This window comes from Psammomys obesus, unplaced genomic scaffold (genome assembly GCF_907164565.1).
Source record: "Psammomys obesus unplaced genomic scaffold, mPsaObe1.curated_primary_1811, whole genome shotgun sequence".
Lineage (NCBI taxonomy): Eukaryota > Metazoa > Chordata > Mammalia > Rodentia > Muridae > Psammomys > Psammomys obesus.
Genome location: NW_026596147.1, coordinates 2,899,859 through 2,921,257, shown reverse-complemented (window position 1 = coordinate 2,921,257; position 21,399 = coordinate 2,899,859).

The following is a 21,399-nucleotide window of genomic DNA, read 5'->3' as shown; positions in this document are numbered from 1 at the left end:
AGAGCAGTACATACGTTAAAGTCAATTATTGGTATTAGCATTTATTACGTATTGAGCAGTTTTATATAGATTCTGACAACTGCTTAGATGCCCTTACAGTATCACAAGACCTAGGTTTACTATGCTAAAAATATTCTGTGTCCTACACTATCTGTCTTTTTCCATACAATTATTTAATGACCTCTGATCTTTACTTTTTTCTGGGTCTACATTTGGCTCTTCCAGAGTGCCATATTGCAACCATAGATATATAGATTTCTTAACATATGTAGACAGTAGCTTTCCCTGCATCTTCTTTTGGCTTAGTAGATTCTTTCTTCTTACTTTATGGCCATGAGCTGAGTCACTTTTATTTACCATGTTTTTCCAACAGGATATATAGCATCACTGCAGGTCAAAATCAAGAGAGCCAACCGGTCATTTACTGTAAGCTCTAAGACTTTCGAACAATGACAATATTTTCCTCTTTTTAATTTAAGGTGTTGGTTCTATGAACAGAAATATAATGCAGAAAAATTGCTACCCATAAATGGGCCAGTTTTTTTTTTTTTTTTATTAACCTAGAATAATGTGGAGAAGCATTTGCTATTAGTTCAATGGAAGAATTTGGAAAGTATGATGCCCGTGGTAGGCTGCTACTGGAATGCTGATAGGAATGTGGTTATGATGAGGAGGTTTGATAGCGAGGCAGACATGATGATGAGGTTTCCAATGGAAATGAAAATTCCGATGGAAATTAAAGTAGAGGCAACTTTGGTTACTGTGGCAAATGCTGTAGATACATTTCATCCTAGGATACTATGGAAACCTGACCTGAAAAAGCTAGTTTATCTGAGAAAAGAAATTTCAAGGCAGCAAGGCATTTGATCAATGGGGAAGACATTACTGGCTTCTTTTGGCCTGATTCTATACTAAGAATCAGAAAGAAAAAAGGATCAAAAAGGGGCATTTTGAGGATTTTGAAATTTGGCCAGAAAAGGAGTAATCTAAAAGTGCAGCCAACTAGGATATATCCGCCAGAGAGATTACTGAGGTTAAAAAGAAGCCAAGTTCTTTGCATCAAGACAAATGGAAATGAGCACTTGAGGACATTGCCCAAATGGGCAAAGCCACAGCCAATATGGTTCAGAGATGTCAAACTAAAATGTCATTTCAAAGAGTCAGAATCTTTTAGAAAAGAAGGCAATGAGCTGCCCTGCTCTTCAGTAGCACTCTAAGTGTTTTCCAGTGGGCATCCAGGAAGACCCTCTGATATACTGAAAATGTTCTTCAAGCAGTTATAGATCATGAAGGCAAAGAATTTTGCCATTATCCATCTGATACTGGTTTGTAAAGACATACAGGATTTAAAATGATGGTACCATGGGAGCTTTCACAGAGGTTTCAAAAGTAAGTGGAGGTTAGACAGAATGTCCCAAGGGCCATCAAGCAGTCCTTGACAAGGCATAAAATGCCTGTAGAGGAAAGTTAGCCTTGGAAATTTTGCCTATTAGACAATGGCCTGTTCCTAGCCTTCTTTCCTATTCCTCTATTTTCCCTTTTTGGAATAATTATGTTTATCTGATGCATTCATGCTTTACAAGTATTGGACATTTTTCTTTCTTTCTTTTTTTTTTTTTTATGGATGCCCACAGGAAGTTTCCTAGTCTTTCAGAGGAGGCTTCAGAAACAGGACTTATGAGAAATACTGAAAGAGTCAAGAGTCTGAAAACTCTGATGAACTGAATCTATTTTGCGTTATGGAATAAATATGAACCTTCTGGGTCAGGGTAGACATTCTGTAGTTTGAGTGTAAAATATCCCCCAGAAGAGGAAAATCTGAAGTAAACAAATCAGGTGAAAGCTTTTATCTCCCCACCCTTTCAACCTAAAGTCCTGGTAAGTGAAAGTAACAAATATACCAATATAAGGTTCAAAAATCCAACAGAGCTTAAGGGAATGGAAGATCCTCAAAGAGGAAATGTTCAGAAAGGCTTGATAGCCAACATGACATAAGACTCAGAAAATTAAGGATAAAGACAAGACAGTGTCCGTGCAGCCTCATAGAAATCAACTGAGTATACCACAGTCCATACTCTTTTTCAAGGGACATAGTGTGATGAGATGATGTGCGGACACATGAACTAAACACAGAAATATGCAGCCACATATGACTGGAGCCAGGACCACAATCTCTTGTGGGAGAAAATACTCAGAACAATTTTTAAGGACAAAGACTGGGCAACTATATCCAGCCAGTGTAGCAAGCACTAAGGCGAGCTCCAAAGAAGGAAATCACAAAAGTGTTGAGGATGCTGCATGAGCCACAGATAATTTCATGATGATAGGAAAGTAGAGCTGAATATTTCCTAAAATAAGATCTATACGAAGAACTACAGGCAACTAAGGAATGCTGAGAGCTGGAGAAATAGGCTTCTCTAGTTACATAAAAGCACAATCGGTTATTTAGTACAAATGGTCATTCCTGAAAATGTATACAAACAATTAGCACTGTGACAATCGAGCAGTTTTTACTTCAACAATTAAAGTAAAGCAGCCATGGTATTGAAAGACTGTGAAGGGGGAGTTCATGAGATGGTTTGAATGGAGAAAAGGGAAAGAGGAATGATATAATTATAATCTCAAATACACACACATGTATTTAGATGTATTATATATGTGTATATTAAATTATTTACCCAAAGTTACTGGTGCTCTATTCTCTTCCTTGAGAATGCTGTGGGATGACACTTGATATTTGTTGGAATGTGAATGGGAACAAGGGCAGCATCAATATGAAAAGGGAAGGAAAAAGAGATGCAGTGTTTTGAGGTGTCTTTTGAGTTCTTGAAAGAAACATGATAGCTTATTTAGAGAATGAAATTAAAGACATTGTAACTCTTTGTCATAATTTATAGTTTTGTAGCTTTGAGTTTAGAAGATGATTGAAATAAACTTACATAGATAATAAGATACAGAGAAGCACATGAAAGATAAAATAACAAAATATGAATTTGCAAGATTAGATGGGGTCTTACTACAATTATTTTACAGAGTAGAAAAAGCAGACGTGATTCTTTTTTTTTTCATTTTTTTTTAATTTTATTTTTTTTCTTATCAGTTACATTTTATTAACTCTGTATCCCAACCGTGTCCCGATCCCTCATTCCCTCCCAGTCCCTCCCTCCCTCCCTCATCTCCACCATGCCCCTTGCCAAGTCCACTGATAGGGGGGACCTCCTCCCCATTCATCTGATCCTGTTTTATCAGGTATCTTCAGGACTGGCTGCAAAGCTCTCCTCTGTGGCCTAACAGGACTGCTCCTCCCTTGGGGGGTGGGGAGGCCAAAGAGCCAGTCATTGAGTTCCTGTTAGAAATAGTCCTTGTTCCCCTCACTATGGGAAACCAATTGGTTACTGAGCTACCACAGGCTACATCTGAGCAGAGGTTCTAGGTTACATTCATACATGGTCCTTGGTTGCATGTCAGTCTCAGAAAAGACCCTGTGCCCAGATATCTTTGGTCCTTGTGGAGCTCCTATCCTTTCCTCATCAGACTAACTCCCCTTCTTTCTTCTGATTCCCTGTACTCTGCCAAAGGTTTGGTCATGAGTCTTTGCTTTGAAAACATTGCTAGTTAGACTCCTTCAAATGCGCTCAGTAGACTCCTGTCAATGTTTAATGTGCATCCCATCTGTCTTTCAAAACGAGGATTGATAATCTTGCCCCATGTCCGCTCTCTTGATTATCTTTTTTAGGTGTATAGATTTCATTATGTTTATCATATCTTATGGGTCTATATAAGTGAGTATATACCGTGTTTGTCTTTCTCCTTCTGGGATATTTCACTCAGGATGATCTTTTCTAGGTCCCACCATTTGCCTGCAAATTTCATGATTTCCTCCTTTTTGATTGCTGAGTAGTATTCAATTGTGTGAAAATACCACAATTTCTGTACCCATTCCTCCATTGATGGACATCTGGGTTGTTTCCAGGTTCTGGCTATTACAAATAAAGCTGCTATAAACATGGTTGAGCAAATATCTCTTTTGTGTACTTGAGCAAAGTTTGGGTATATACCTAGCAGTGGTATAGCTGGGTCTTGAGGAAGCACTATTCCTAATTGTCTTAGAAAGCGCCAGATTGCTTTCCAGAGTGGTTGAACCAGTTTACATTCCCACCAGCAGTGGAGGAGGGTTCCCCTTTCTCCACAACCTCTCCAGCATGTGTTGTCCTTTGAGTTTTTCATTTTGGCCATTCTGATGGGTGTAAGGTGATATCTCAGGGTCGTTTTGATTTGCATTTCCCTGATGGCTAATGAGGATGAGCATTTCTTTAAGTGTTTCTCTGCCATTCGATATTCCTCTGTCTAGAATTCTCTGTTTAGCTCTGTTCCCCATTTTTTAATTGGATTACTTGGTTTGCTGCTTTTCAGCTTCTTTAGTTCTTTGTATATACTCGATATTAGTCCTCTGTCAGATAAAGGGTTAATGAAGATTCTTTCCCAATCTGTAGGCAGGCATTTTGTTTTGATAACAGTGTCCTTTGCTTTACAGAAGCAGTTCAGTTTCATGAGGTCCCATTTATTGATTGTTGCTCTTAGAGCCTGTGCTGTTGATGTTCTGTTCAGGAAGTTGTCTCCTGTGCCAATGAGTTCTAGGCTGTTCCACATTTTTTCTTCTAACAGATTTAGAGTATCTTGTTTTATGTTGAGGTCTTTGATCCACTTGGACTTTAGTTTTGTGCAGGGTGAAAAATATAGATCTATTTTCATTTTTCTGCATGTAGACATCCAGTTGGACCAGCACCATTTGTTGAAGATGCTGTCTTTTTTCCATTGAATGGTTTTGGCTTCTTTGTCAAAAATCGAGTATTCATAGGTGTGTGGGTTTATTTCTGGGTCTTCTATGCGGTTCCATTGATCCTCCTTTCTGTTTTTATGCCAATACCATGCAGTTTTTATTACTCTTGCTCTGTAGTACAGCTTGAGATCAGGGATGGAGATACCTCCAGATGATCTGTTGTTGTACAGGATTGTTTTGGAGATTCTGGGTTTTTTGTTTCTCCATATGAAGCTGAGAATCTTTTTTTCAAGGTCTGTAAAGAATTGAGTTGGTATTTTGATGGGAATTGCATTGAATTTGTAGATTGCTTTTGGCAGGATGGCCATTTTCACAATGTTAATCCTACCAATCCATGAGCACCGGAGATCTTTCCATCTTCTGAGCTCTTCAATTTCTTTCTTCAGAGACTTGAAGTTTTTCTCAAACAGGTCTTTTACTTGCTTGGTTAGTGTCACCCCAAGGTACTTTATGTGGTTAGTGGCTATTGTGAAGGGTGTTGTTTCCCTAATTTCTTTCTCGGCCATTTTGTCTTTGGTATACAGGAGGGCTTCTGATTTTTTTGAGTTGATTTTGTATCCTGCCACTTTGCTGAAGGTGTTTATCAACTGGAGGAGTTCTCTGGTTGAATTCTTGGGGTCGCTCATATATACTATCATATCATCTGCGAATAGTGACACTTTGACCTCTTCCTTTCCGATCTGTATCCCCTTGATCTCCTTTAGTTGTCTTATTGCTCTGGCTAGGACTTCAAGTACTATGTTGAAGAGGTAGGGAGAGAGTGGGCAGCCTTGTCTTGTCCCTGATTTTAGTGGGATTGATTTAAGTTTCTCTCCATTGAGTTTGATGTTGGCTATCGGCTTGCTGTATATTGCCTTTAGTATGTTTAGGTACATGCCTTGTATTCCTGATCTCTCCAAGACTTTAAACATGAATGGGTGTTGGACTTTGTCAAATGCTTTTTCAGCATCTAAGGAGATGATCATGTGGTTTTTCTCCTTCAGTTTGTTTATGTGGTGGATTACATTGATGGATTTCCATATGTTGAACCACCCTTGCATGCCTGGGATGAAGCCTACTTGGTCGTGGTGGATGATATCTTTGATGTGTTCTTGGATTGAAGGTCTGGTAGAATTCCGTGCTGAAACCATCTGGCCCAGGGCTTTTTTTGGAGGGGAGACTGTGAATGACTGCTTCAATTTCCTTGGGGGATATAGGGCTGTTCAGTCTTTCTACCTGATCTTGACTTAATGTTGGACGACGGAATCTATCAAGAAAATTGTCCATTTCATTTAGGTTTTCAAATTTTGTGGCATATAGGCTTTTGTACTATGACCTAATGATTGTTTGAATTTCCTCTGTGTCTGTAGTTATGTCACCCTTATCATCTCTGATTTTGTTGATCTGGATAGATTCTCTCTGCTTTTTAGTTCTTTTGGCTAAGGGTTTGTCTATCTTGTTGATTTTCTCAAAGAACCAGCTTTTTGTTTCATTGATTCTTTGAATAGTTTTATTTGTTTCTAATTGATTGATTTCAGCCCTGAGTTTGATTATTTCCTGCCTTCTGCTCCTCTTGGGTGTATCTGCTTCTTTTTTTTCTTGGGTTTTCAGTTGGGCCATTAAGTTGTTTGTATGTGCTGTTATGAATTTCTTCTTGCAGGCACTTAGTGCTATAAATTTTCACCTGAGCACTGCTTTCAGTGTGTCCCATAAATTTGGGTATGTTGTGCCTTCATTTTCATTGAATTCTAGGAAGTCTTTAATTTCTTTCTTTATTTCTTCCTTAACCCAGCTGTCATTGAGTAACATGTTGTTCAGTTTCCATGTGCGTGTAGGCTGTTTGTTATTTCTGTTGTTGTTGAGGTCCAGCTTAAGTCCATGGTGGTCAGATAGAATACAAGGGATTATTTCAATCTTTTTGTATCTGTTGAGGCTTTCTTTATGACCAACTATATGGTCTATTTTGGAGAAGGTTCCATGCGGTGCTGAAAAGAAGGTATACTCTTTTGAGTTTGGATGAAAAGATCTGTAGACGTCTATTAGGTCCATTTGATTTAGGGTCTCTGTAAGTGTTTTTATTTCCCTATTTGTTTTCTCTCTAGTTGTTCTGTCCCTTGGTGAGAGTGGAGTGTTGAAGACTCTCACTATTAGGGTTTTAGGATCAATGTGTGATTTAAGCTTTAATATTGTTTCATTTACGAATGTAGGTGCTCTTGTATTTGGGGCATAGATATTCAAAATTGTGATGTCCTCTTGGTGGGTTTTTCCTTTGATGAGAATATAGTGGCCGTCCTTATCTTTTTTGATTAATTTGGGTTGAAAGTCTATTTTATTAGATATTAGGATGGCTACTCCCGCTTGTTTTCTGGAACCATTTGCTTGAAAGACAGTTTTCCAGCCCTTTACTCTGAGGTAGTGTTTATCTTTGTTGCATAGGTGTGTTTCTTGGATGCAACAGAATGATGGATCCTGTTTCCGCAACCATTCTGTTAGTCTGTGTCTTTTAATTGGGGAGTTGAGTCCGTTGATGTTGATAGAAACTAGTGACCAACAATTGTTACTTACTTTAGATGTGTTGTTGGTGGTGTCACTGAGTTTCATTGCTTGTCTTCTTTTGATTTTTTTGTTGTGTAGTTATCTATTTCCTCTGTTTCCTTCGATGTAGTTGTTTTCTTTGGTTTGGAGTTTCCCTTCTAGTAACTTCTGTAGAGCTGGGTTACTATGTAGATATTGTTTAAATTTGGTTTTGTCTTGGAATATCTTGAATTCTCCGTCTATGTTGATTGAAAATTTTGCTGGGTATAGTAGTCTGGGTTGGAATCTGTGGTCCCTTAAGGACTGTATGATTTCTATCCAGGCCCTTCTGGCTTTCATAGTTTCTGTTGAGAAATCTGGTGTGATTCTGATAGGTCTACCTTCATATGTTACTTGGCCTTTTTCCCTTGCTGCTTTTAGAATTTTTTCTTTGTTTTGTAGGTTCAGTGTTTTGACTATGATGTGACGTGAAGAATTTCTTTTCTGGTCTAGTCTACTTGGTGTTCTGTAGGCCTCTTGTATGTTTATGGCCATCTCCTTCTTTAAGTTGGGAAAGTTTTCTTCTATAATTTTCTTGAAGATATTTTCCGAACCTTTGAGCCTGATATCTTCTTTTTCTTCTACTCCTATTATTCTTAGGTTTTGTCTTTTCATGGTGTCCTTGATTTCTTGGATGTTTTGTGTTTGGAACTTTTCTGATTTTATTTTTTCTTTGAGAGACGTGTCAATTTCCGCAAGTGTATCATCGGCTCCTGAGATTCTTTCTTCCATCTCTTGTATTCTGTTGGTGATGCTTACCTTTGTGGTGCCTGATCTTTTCTCTATGTTCTCCAGCTCCTGGTTTTTCTCTATTTGTGTTTTCTTTATTGATTCTAATTCTGTTTTCATGTCTTGCACCATTTCCTTCATCTGTTTGAATGTGGACTCCTGCTTTTTAATGATAGCTTCTATATTTTTGTCCGTTTCCTCTCTATGTATCCTCTCTCTATCACTAATTGTGCCTCTACTTTTTTCGGTATAATTGCCTGTATTTCTATGAGAGCTTTGTTTATTTCTTCTTTATTTGCCTTCATTTGTGTGGACATTTCTTTGAGAGCTTTGTGCATTTCTTCTCTGTTTGCCTCAATTTTCATGGTCATTTCTCTGAGTGCACGATTTGTTTCCTCTTGGTTAGTCTCGATTTCTTTGGTTATTTCTCTGTGGGCTTTGTTCATTTCATCTCTATGGGCCTCTAATAGCTGGAGAAACATAGTTTTGAAGTCGTTTTCTTGTATATCTAGTGAATTGAAGTGTCCATTTTTTTTTGTGGGGTTGCTGGTGAGATCATTATGTCCTGATTTTTGTTGGGAGTGTTCTTATGTCTGCCTCTAGCCATCTGGTTATTTATAATCCTCACTGGTTGTTCCTTGAGATTGTAGTTTGGGCTATGATCCTCTCTTTCTGTTTTCTGGACTGTTTTTTCAGGAAGATGAGAGAGATTCACTGCTTTGGGGGTGTGCACTGTGTTTTCAGTTTTGCCTAAGTAAAGAATGTGACGCTGGCGCTATTCGCGTGTGCTTTTAGCGGGCGCATGCGCGGATTGGCTGACTATTGCAGTGGCCTGCAAGCCACTATTATGCAGTTCTGACTGAGATCCAGGGATTGTTTGCCTGGATTACCCTGGTGGACCCGCAAGGCAGAGGCTTCAATGTCGCTATCCCAAGAATCCCTCTGATGCCCACACTAGGAGTGTGGGTGGCAGGGATCTCGTCTGGTTGCTTCTGTTGAGAGGCCCTGGGTCTGGGGCAATCTCTCCCTAGAAGGCTCACTCACTCTCTTGCAGGACCAGTTGGAATGCACAGGAGTTCCCCTTGCTCACTACTCTCAGTTTTGGTCCTGCTGCAGAAGTGCACGGGTAGGGTAACAGTCAGCTCTGTGACACTGTGGCCGCAGGACTCGGTGTCCACCTTTCCTGTGTGCTGCCTTTTTGTTCTTTCCCTCTGCCAGGAGGGGTTGTGTTGACTGGTCCCTGGGTGGCTCGGGAAAGAGTTAGGTTGAGTGTACTCAATCCCAGATCCCGGGCCCAGATCTCTCTGCCAGAAGCAGCCTAGCAGTAGAATCTATGTTTGCTGATCCCAAGAAAGTACCGAGTAGGGTTGAGTGTCCTCAGATCCAGAGCTTGGGTTTCTCTGCTAGGTGAGCTGGAGAGAGGGTGCTGTGTCCTTGGCAGGCTGCCTCTCTGTCCTTCCCCTCTGACCTTCTCCTCTGCTAGGGCGAGCTTATGGAGGTGCTCTCAGGGGAGTGCCAGCAGGGGTTGGGGCTTCTCAGTGGGATCCTGAGCCCTGAGCCGGGGTGTTTCTCTGCCGGGGGCGGGGGGGGGGGGGCGCCGGTGATAGAACTTGCTGCTAGACCTTATTTCGCTGGACCCAGGAGAATCTCAGGACGTGTAGGATGACCACAGTCCCAGATCCCGAGCTGTAGTTTGTTTGCTAGGAATGGCCGGTAGCACTGGAGTTCCGGCACTGTGAAGCCGCTGTGCGCCTCTTTATCCTTCTGCTCCGCTGTGGCAGGGTGATGGTGGCGTTTGGGGGAGTTCCCGAAAGGATTGGGTTTTCTCAGCCCCGATCTCGGGTTGGGGTACAGACAATGTGGTCTGTGGCAGATTCTGCAGGATGCCTCCTGCCTCCTCCGAAGAGGGAGTAGGGATTTTGAGCTGGGCGCGCAGCTGCAATCCTTGAGCAGCGGGAGCTCAATTGTGATGGCGGCAGGTACCCGCCGAGGTTGGAGAGACCTTCCAGGGAAAGACTAGGTGACCCGTGAGCAGTCTGGCAACTTTCCTTCCTCGTGGGTTTTTTTTTTTGCGACTGGGACTCGCAGCCTTAGGCCCCCTTGTGCCCACCAATCAGCCTGGGAAAGTGATCATGACAAGCAGGCTTGAGGCACCAGCCCGGAGACCCAAAACCCGCGTTGCCGGGTTCTCTTCCGGGTTCTGGCTGGGCAGCCGAGAGTGGACCCGACCGATTCCCACGCTGTGGGAGCCTCCCCTCACCTGGGAAACAAGATCCATCGCTGTTGTTTTAGGGCCCAGAGTTCAGTCTCCTGGTCGCTGCACAGAGTGTGTTGTTCTGCTTCTCAGACACGGTGTTCTCCTGGTGCCGCCATCTTGGCCCCTCCAGACGTGATTCTAATATGCAAAATAACTGTAGCTGTGGAAGAAGTTATATTGACATTTAATTCCAGTGTTTTTCTACCATAATGGAATGCCTAAAGCATAGTCTCAGAAAAGGAAACTCATGCCTTTTTGCTTCCTACCTCATTTAAAATTTGATGTATACATTAGATAATTTCTTTTAATTTTTTTCTGCATCAAAATAATTGGAGATTTAGACACTTATCATTTATCTCCCATGTAGAACCAAGCTGACTTATTAAAACATTCATTCATTTATTCACATACCAATTCAATCTGTACCTCATGAATGTATCCATGACATACTTAGAAACAGAAATAGAATAGTTAACATGGCAGAGCTTTTATCTAAAACCAAATGAAGCAATAAGAAATCAAAAATTAAATGTATCATGGGCAGCACGATGATTATGAAACTACTGTGAAATGAAGGATAAAGGGAATGAGAAGTAGTATGTAGCATTGGGAAGTGAAGCAAGCTGCTTCCATAATGTAACAATTTGAGCAAGAACATAAATAGGCATCTGTGGGAAGAGCATTCCAAGAAGTTGGAACATAAATGTGAAAGCCCTGGAAACAAGAGAGCTTGATATTTTGGAAAGAGAGAAAAGATGTCCGTAAACAGGGATAGGATCATGGGGAAATGAGACTGGACAGATGGCGGTGACAACTGAGACGCCAGAGTACGATTCTGACATGTTTAGCATGAGATTTGTGTGGACAAATCTCAGCTTCATGGGAAATTCAGCTTTGAGATCAATTACGCTTTTTAGCTTTTTTATTATTTTATAATCTCAGAAGAACAAAGACATGAGATTGGAATTTAAATACCACTGTCCACACTGGGAAGGTGTCTGAAGGCAAGGAGCTTGAGCTGGGGGAAACCAATTAATTGGACTCAGTTCTTACATTTGAACCAAAATGTCGCTGTTGAATGTTAAATAAGCTTTCAAATGACTTCAAAGTGCAACAAACTTAAAAGAAATGATGGATTTGACTTGAATATGTGTTTTTAGTCTCTCTGTCTTTATCTAAAACTATTAATCCTTCTTCAATTCTCTCCTTTTTTAAAAATTCTTCTCTCATTTGTCACATTCTGACAACAGTTTCCCCTCCCCCCACTCTTCCCAGTTCTTCCCCACACCTCTTCTCCCAAGTGGAACTATGTTTCCCTTCAATAAAAATGAAGAAAAGGAAGAATAAGAAGAAAAAGAAGAAGGCCGCCTAGGGATATCACCTGAACATGGCTTTACAAACTACAGTAACACTGGGCACAAAACCTCATATCATAACTGCTCCGGGTAACCCAGTAGGAGGAAAAGTGCTCTGATCTCAGGCAAAGGAGTAAGAGACACCTACCACTATCACTGTTGGGAGTCTTGCAATACCATGAAGCTACATGTCCTTATTGTAAATGCAGAAGACCTAGCTCAGACCCATACAGGGCCCATGTTCATCCATGCTCACTTCCATTTCTGTGAGCTCCTACGACGTCTGCCTAGCTGAGTCTGTGGGCCATCTTCTTGTAGTGTCCTCATCTCCTCTGACTCCATCAATCCCCCCCTCACTTTGTGGGCTTTCCTTGACCCCACCTAGTGTTAGGTGTCACCCCTCTGATGACAATTAGGTTAAGCACCAATCTATGAGAATAGCAGAATATCATTAGGAATCATTTCATTGGGTACACCCTGGGACTTTGGGCTGTCCTGCCCCTGATTCCTGGCCATCCAGGCAGTATCAGGTGTGTGTTCCTCTTGTGTTGTAAGTCTCAAGCTGGACCAGTCATGAGTAGGCCATTCCCATTAGTTCTGCAAGACCATTGCCTCAGCACGTCTAGGAGGCAGGACAGATTGTAAGTTGAAGATTGTATGGATGAGTTGATGTCCCAGTCTGACTTGGAAGTAAACATTAACTGTTAAGTAAAGGACAGTCATGCTACAATCCACAAACCCAGAGAAGCTAAGTAACAAAGAGGGCTCAAAAGGGGACACATGGATTTTCTCAGGAAACAAAAAGAATAGATTTTTTTGACTGGACTTGGGGAGGGTGGAGATGTGAACAGAAGGCTTCAACTCTCTCATACAAGCTCACCAAACTTGTCTTAGTGCTTAGTCTTTACCAGATATTTCTTGCCAAAGAGTACTTTAATCTAATCTTACTATAGCCTAATATTTTATTTACCTATTTATCTATTTACCTATTTATTTATTATGATTTATTCACTTTGTATCCCTGCTGTAGCCCCCTCGCTCCTCCCTCGTCTCCTCCCAGTCCCACCCATGCTCCCTCTTCTCCCCCTATGCCCTTTTCCAAGTATCCTGAGAGAGAAGGTCTTCCTCCATTTCTATCTGACCCTAGCTTACTAGGTCTCAACAGGATTGGCTGCATGCATCATCTTCCTCCATATCCTAGCAAGGCTGTCCCCCCTCCAGGGGGAGGTGATCAAAGAGCCAGCCACTGAGTTCATGTCAAATGCAGTCCCTGGATCCTTTACTAGGAAAGTCACTTGAAAACTAAGCAGCCAATGGGCTTCCTTTGAAAAAAGGGTCTAGATCTTCTCCATGCATGGTCCTTGGTTGGAGTATAGGTCTCTGCAGGTCCCCTGGGCCCAGGTATTTTCACTCTGCTGCTCTTGTTGTGAAGTTCCTGTCCCCTCCAGGTCTTTCTATCTCCTTTTTCTTCTATAAAGTTTCCAGCACTTTGCCCAAATTTTATGTTAACCTATTTCTTTTTCAGATTTTTGAATCTCAGTTAAAATGTTTTTCGTTAATCATTCAATTTCAATTTGTCTGTGTTTTTAGAGTCACGTTCTCATGCAGTCCACTCTGTTATTAAACTCAAAATGTAGTTGAGAATGATCTTCATGTGTCCACCTTCCAGTGTTGGGGTTACAGACTTAACCCACCATACTCAGCCTCGACCTCTATTTCAAATTGTAACTGAAAATCTTTTTATCTCTACCATAAAAATTCTAACTATAATTTTTATCTCTAGTATCTCTTTTATACCTCACTTCAAATCATATTTTCTTCAATAATTCCATCAAACCATTTCATCATTAATATTGAGTTCTAGTTTGGGGAATCTGTCAGTTCTCAGGCCGCCTCTGAGCCACCAGCAGTTGATCACTTCGCCCTTCACAGGATACTCCTGAGGCTTTTGTGAAACACTGGCTACTCCTAACTGTCTGCTCATTGTTAATATTGTTACATGATTTATCCACCTCTCTTCTTCATAATTTCTAGCCGTGGAAATTCTATGGCCAGGATGAACTCTGTTTAATGCAAGACATTAAATGACAACTCCATGTTAATGATAATTTAAAAAAAAAAAATTACCGGTGACCCAGACTACATGAATCAATTTCAGGTTTGTCTGCCTGTGGAATCTTCATGTGAACCTAAGAGCCAATTTAAATTTCAATCATCTGGAAATAAACTCTAGTTTTTTATCTCAAAGTTCCCCTCTAGTGGTTCCTACATTAATTCATAGCAACTTCATAATGAGAGTTGTTCAACCAAATGGGCCATGTTTTCCTTTTATATCCACATGTGATCCATCAGTTAAATATGTCTGTGAAATATCAATGTACCTAGTGCCTGATCATCTTTACCATCGCCTTACTTTCATCACCAGACCCTGGCTTATTCTGACATCATTTCATCCCAGATTGATTCAATCGTTCTGATCTTACTATAGCAGCTTTGCCATCCTGCACAATAATCGTGACGACTATGTTAAGTGTTAGAAAAGATTTAAGGAATTTCTGTACTCAGAATCTCACTAACGACTTCACAGAGAAAGCTCTTGTCCTTACTACAGGAGTGGGCCCTTGGCGACTGCAGTGTGTCACACGCCCAGCTTTAATCTTGTTTTTGTTTACTTCGGTCCCTTATTCTAGACACACTGACTTCCTTATAGGGCCAACTCCAGAAAACTTGGGAGATGTCATTTGACAAGATATCAACTTGATTCGTCTGCCTATTTGCTTCACTCAATATTGATTCATCAGAGACTTTCCTGACCATTGTATAACAGGAAGTATAAACATCCAAGCCTGCAGGTAACTCAGTATCTCTATCCCTTTCCCTGCCTTAGTTTTCACAGCACAGTTAATACCATCCAGTGCACTCTATTATACTTGCTTTTGTGTTTACTTTCTGCCTTTATGGCTAACAAATCAATGTCATGACGATGAACACTATGCTGAATTCATCTGTATTATAAAACTTAGTCCAACGTGTGGCATATAATGACTGCAGTTGAGCAGAAAGCCTGAAAGGGTGACAAAGCACCATGCCACACAATGATAGCAACAAGGAGTTAATTTAGATAAGAATTAAATTTCTTAAGTGCTAGAGTCCATTTCCAAATGAGGTGGACTTAGGTTACAAGCCATATTTGAGAGAGGAAAAAAAAATCTTTCTTTTCATTCTTATAGACTTTAAAATAGTCGTGATGTTTTCAAAATTCACAATTCATACTGAAAATCAATTTGAGAAAATATGCTGTTAATGTTCTCTAAGGTGTATATTTGTCCTAAAATTAAATTTTAAGATACAAGCATAATTCCTGTCTCCTGACAAGGGCCACCTATGAATAAATCTGTTCTGAAAAAAAAAAAAAAGTCAGTGGACGCATTCCAGATATCAGAGTGAAATACTGTTAATGTAACTTCGCATTAAAATTCACTTTTTAGGAATTGAGCATTTTAGCAAGAGTCCTCCCTCTTGATTAGTTTCTTTGGGTGCATAGATTTTAGTAGGCTTATCCTATATTATATGTCTATATGAGTGAATATATATCGTGTGCGTCTTTCTGCTTCTGGGATAGCTCACTCAGGATGATCTTTTCCAGATCCCACCATTTACATGCAAATTTCATGGTTTGCTTTTTTATTGCTGAGTAATATTCCACTGTGTAGATGTACCACAATTTGTGCATCCATTTCTCCACTGAGGGGCTATCCAGAAAGGCAAAGAGGATGGACATCAGAAGAAGGAGAAAAGAGGGAACAAGTCAGGAGCCTGACACAGAGGACCTCTGAAAGCCTCTGCCCTGCAGACTATCAGTGCAGACGCTGAGACTTATGGGCAACTTTTGGGCAGAGTGCAGGGAATCTTATGAAAGAAGTGGGAAACAGTAAGATCTGCAGAGGACAGGAACTCCACAAGAAGAGCAACAGAACCAAAAAATCTGAGCACAGGGGTCTTTTCTGAGATTGATACTGTATCCAAGGACTATGCATGGGGATAACCTAAGACTCCTGCACATTTGTAGCCCATGGCAGTTCAGTATCCAAGTGGGTTCCATTGTAATAGAAACAGGGATTGTCTCTGACATGAACTGATGGGCCTGCTCTCTAATTACCTCCCCCTGAGGGGGAAGCAGCATTACCAGGCCACAGAAGAAGACAATGCAGTCACTCCTGATGAGACCTAATTGACTAGGATCAGAAGGAAGGAAAAGAAGACCTCCCCTATCAGTGGACTTGGGGAGAGGCATGCAGAGGATGGAGGAAGGGAGGGATTGGGACAGGAGGAGGGAGGGAACCACAGAGAGGATACAAAGTGAATAAAGTGTAATTAATAAAGAATTAAAAAATAAATAAAAAATTCACTTCTTAAAATTTTTTATTTTGATTTTTGCAGTATATTTTAAAATCTTGTCTTAGACAACTAGCTGTTAAATCAACTGTTACTTTAATAGTCAATAAACTTCCAAAGTGATAAATGAAATGGGAATTTTGAAATTGTTACAAGTAAAAGTTTGGTTGACATATACAATGGAAAACATAAAAAGATATTCACCCCAAGAATGAAAACTATTAGTTTTTCAATTTTGATTTTCAGGGCTCCAGACCATATGCCTCGTTTCTGATAGTAAAAGCTTTAGTGCACTTTAAAATTAGAAATGTCTCTCTAGGAGATTTTGTAACTAGAAATGGATCTATCATGAAATATTTCCACAGTGAGAAGAATTACTGAATTTTTTATTGCCTTTAAATGAAATGGAAAGCGTTTATATAGGAATCCACATACTTCCTTAAAGGACTTTGAAAATAGTCTAACTTAATAGGACTCCTGCTTCGAAAAATAATAATAAAGGGGCAACTAAGTTAGTTAATGATAGCTTTCTTCTTGAACTGTGACTGGAAGACCAGTCCCTCTCAAGGAGCATGGGATGCTATGGGCAACAATAAGCAGGTGAGGTTAGGCTCACAGGCAAAGTTGGAAGGAGGAGACAATGTCCACTGTGTTGTGGAGACTGTGTGGTAAACATGGTTCTTTTTCCAAGAACCCTCATGTACTTTGAGAGAAAAAATAGCAACTCTTGATCAATTTTATAGACAGCCTTTGAGAAAGATTTTGTACCCAGGACAGCCTTATAACAGAAGCTTTGTGGTAATAACACCAGGCAGGAGAAAGCACAATAAAACAGGCTCTATAATTATAGATTCAAATTGAGAATCACGTGCTTACATCTAAACATTTAAGGGGAGATCTTAACTGAAGGCTCAGTTATAGGTAGGGTCTTTACTGTAAATCCTCTGGTTGAGCCCTGCATTGAATTTCACCTTGACACTTAGTGATAGGTGCATCTCCTCCATGCCTAAGTACATATTCAATATAGTGAGAGTGCTAACATTATGGCATGAAAAATTAAATGATTCTCCTTAAAAGCTTGTAGGTGGAACCGGGATCTAAGAAGGAGAAAAGAGGTAACAAGTCAGGAGCCTGACACAGAGGACCTCTGAAAGTCTCTGCCCTGCAGACTATCAATGCAGATGCCGAGACTTATGGGCAATTTTTGGCCAGAGTGCAGGGAATTTTAGGAAAGAAGTGGGAAACAGTAAGATCTGCAGAGGACAGGAACTCCACAAGGAGAGCAACAGAACCAAAAAATCTGAGCACAGGGGTCTTTCCTGAGACTGATACTCAATCCAAGGACTATGCATGGAGATAACCTAAGACCCCTGCACAGATGTAGCCCATGGCAGTTCAGTATCCAAGTGGGTTCCATTGTAATAGGAACAGGGACTGTCTCTGACATGAACTGATTGGCCTGCTCTCTAATTACCTCCCCCTGAGGGGGAAGCAGCATTACCAGGCCACAGAAGAAGACAATGCAGTCACTCCTGATGAGACCTAATTGACTAAGATCAGAAGGCAGGAAAAGAAGATCTCCCCTATCAGTGGACTTGGGGAAAGGCATGCATGCAGAGGGTGGAGGAAGGGAGGGATTGGGACAGGAGGAGGGAGGGAACCACAGAGGCGATACAAAGTGAATAAAGTGTAATTAATAAAGAATTAAAAAATTAAAAAATCTTGTAGGATAGACAGAACTGTTGGAACAAGCCTGTAATCTCAGGAATTCAGGAAGCTGAGGCAGGAAGATTAAGGTTTGTGTTCTTCTGGGCTACTGAGTGAGTTTAAGGCTTACATGGCAAGTTAATAAGACCACAGCTCAGAAATGAAAACTAAAAAGAGTGTGGTGGACATGCTTTAGTGATAGAATGTTTTCCCAGATTCTATGAGACCCTATATTCAACCTTTAGCACTGTTGAAGCTGAATTGAACTAAACTAAGAACACATAAAAGAAACCTAGAATGAGTTTTATCTGTTTGGTGGAAGGAAGGATAGAGTTAAAAGTTGATGTATTGTTAGCCATCATGATCAAAACAACTAAACAAAGGGCGAGTAAAACTGGTGCTTTATGTAAAGAATATATTACCAAAATTACATGAGTTTTTAGTAAGACTTAAAGCTTTGAAATAAATAAAGAGCAAGCCATAATTACAAATGTTAGTGGCTAGAATACATAAACTGATACAGTCAGGAGTTATGTACAGAAAGAGAAGAGAGACCTACATGAGCTGCCTGGGTTCTTGTTTTCTGCCTGCTGTTGAGAACAGATTCAGAGTATTTGCTATTGAGCTACTGAGTCAGCCACCAAGCAACAGTTGAAATCAAACTACAGCTGGTCCAGATGCAGATTCTCGGATCTCAACAGTTACATTGATACTGATAACCAAACGATATTCCAAGCAGTTTGTAAGATAAAATATAATTACAAGCATTAAAAGGAATAATTTGGTTAATATTAGAAATGTCATCTCTGTATAATGCACAAATCCTCTGATCCTAAAAGTCTTCTTGGTTCTGTCCATTCATCTTGTCCTCCACTCTGACCATAGCAACCATTGATCATTTTAATATACTCATAATTTTACTTTTCCCAGAATACAGTTTATCAGTAGACCACCTCTAATATTTATGAACCCCTAAATTCAATGTCCAGAACCACAAAAATAAATGAATAATAACGAATTTAATCTTCTGATTGGATTGAGGGCCCACTGCAAGAGATGGAGTTCATGGTGTCAAGAACCTGTGGTTGTATAAGTCCCTATGTGTGAAGCAATATTACTCTTCTATTAAAAGGATGTAAAATTAAAACTCCGAATGACTTACTGTTATACCCATAGATCACAGCATCTCTCAGCCTTCATGAGAGAAACATCTCATTCAGTAGACAGTCAATAATACAAAATACCCCAACATGCAGAGAATTTAGAACTGTGTAATGTCTAGCCTTCTACGGAATATTCATATCAGGTACTTCACATACACCAAGGCTTGTGGATCTTTATAGAAGAGTAGAAAGAACATTATAAGAGCTATAGGTGGCTGAAAACTTCAAAGCACTGTTCAATGCACAATAGGGCAGATAAACTTATGAACACACGAGAACAGGAACAGGATAGACAAGACCACCTCGAGCTCCAGCCAGACAAAATTCAAGCATGGAGGCAGGAAAGTGAAGAAAAGATCCAACAACTCGCTAAGGAACTATTGGCAATTGATAGAAAATACGGGAAGGATCAGTTTCCTGCAGAGATGTGACACTTGAAAGGCTAACTACACACTAGAAAGGCCCCACACCCAACGCTAGCCGTGCAAAGCAAACTGGACTCAATGTGTATTGAAAAGGGTGGAGCAGAAGAAATCTCAAGGTTTTATGGGAGGGCAGAAAGGATGTTAAGAGGACCTAAGAGGAGGGTTTGGTGAGTGAATATATACAAACACTTTGCAATCCTCGTTTAGAAAGACAGATGGGATATGCATTGAACATATGACAGGAATCTACTGAAGGCATCTGAAAGACTCTAACTAGCAGTGTTTTCAAAGCAAATATAAAGACTCATAACCAAACCTTCGACAGAGTACAGGGAATCATATGAAAGAAGGGGAGTTAGTATGATGGGGAAAGGATAGGAGCTCCACAAGGACCAAATATATCTGGGCACAGGGTCTTTTCTGAGACTGATATTCAACCAAGGACCATGTATAGATATAACCTAGAACCTCTGCATGGATGTAGCCCATGGTAGCTCAGTAACCAATTGATTTCCCATAGTAAGGGGAACAAAGACTATCTCTAACAGGAACTCAATGGCTGGCTCTTTGACCTCCCCAACCCCAAGGGAGGAGCAGTCCTGTTAGGCCACAGAGGAGGACTTTGCAGCCAGTCCTGAAGATATCTGATAAAACATGATCAGATGAATGGGGAGGAGGTCCCCCCCTATCAGTGGACTTGGAAAGGGGCATGGTGGAGATGAGGCAGGGAGGATGAGATTGGGAGGGAATGAGGGAGAGGGATACAGAGTTAATAAAATGTAACTGATAAGAAAAAAATAAAATTAAAAAATTTCAATAACAGTATTGCAAGAAATAATACATTATAAAATAATTAACTGAAAGTGCAAGCCAAGCACCAGGAAGAAATATCACAATAATTATAATCAATATGGATGACAAAATTCCAGAAAACAGTATTCTATGAATAAGAGCAATGGATAGCCACAAGTTTATATCTAATACATTAAAATCATGCCTCAACATTATTTGACAAATTTGAATCATTTAAAACTTGAAACGCTTGTCTTTCTCCTGGTACTAGAAAAATTTACCAGAATTTAAATACATTCTTTACCAGGTCAGGATGACTTTAGGAAAAAATTCTCTTTGATAAAATTAAACAAAAGAAAATTCCACTTTCATTATGAAATATTTCTTTAAGGTATTTTTGGTTCCTTTATCATTTTGTAGCACAGCAAACATTAGTTCAAAGAAAACTTTGAATTACTTTTCTTAAAAGAGGATTTTAGTCAGTATAATTTCTAATTATGATTAATCAAATATCTTATATTGACAAGATTTCTCTTCTGAAGTACATCTACCACCATTTCTGGCAATATTTAAGAATCGAAAGGCTTTATTTCTTCCATGGAAATTAAAAGATATGTTTTATAAAGAAGAGAAGCTCAATTCTCAGATCAAGACTGATACAAGTAATCTTTTAGACATATAGGTGGCTGCGTTATTTACAAAGGACTGTGATTTTAAAGTACATTTAGCCAATATATCTGTATTTTTATGTAAATTCATATGAATAATATATAGTTTAAACTACTGAAAATCTTATCTAGCCAATGAGCTTGGATATCATTAATATTTTAACACATTACCCCGTTAGTAGTATGATTGCTGTTATTATTTTCAGCTAAAAACATCGAACATATTCCCACTTTTTGATGACTTTGGAACATAACACTTTCTTGGGTATACTCTCTTTGTGAAAAGCATGAAATGAATGATCTGTCAAACTTAGTTCTCAAAATGAAAATCTCTTCCACAATACATCTATCTTCTATTACCTGATGGGCACATAAAAGCCAAGTTTTATAACATTGTTAGATGTTATTTATACTGAACTTGTACCAAATTCAGATATCACAGAAACTGGGCAAGAGGCCACAAAGTACACACACACACACACACACACACACACACACACACACACACACACACA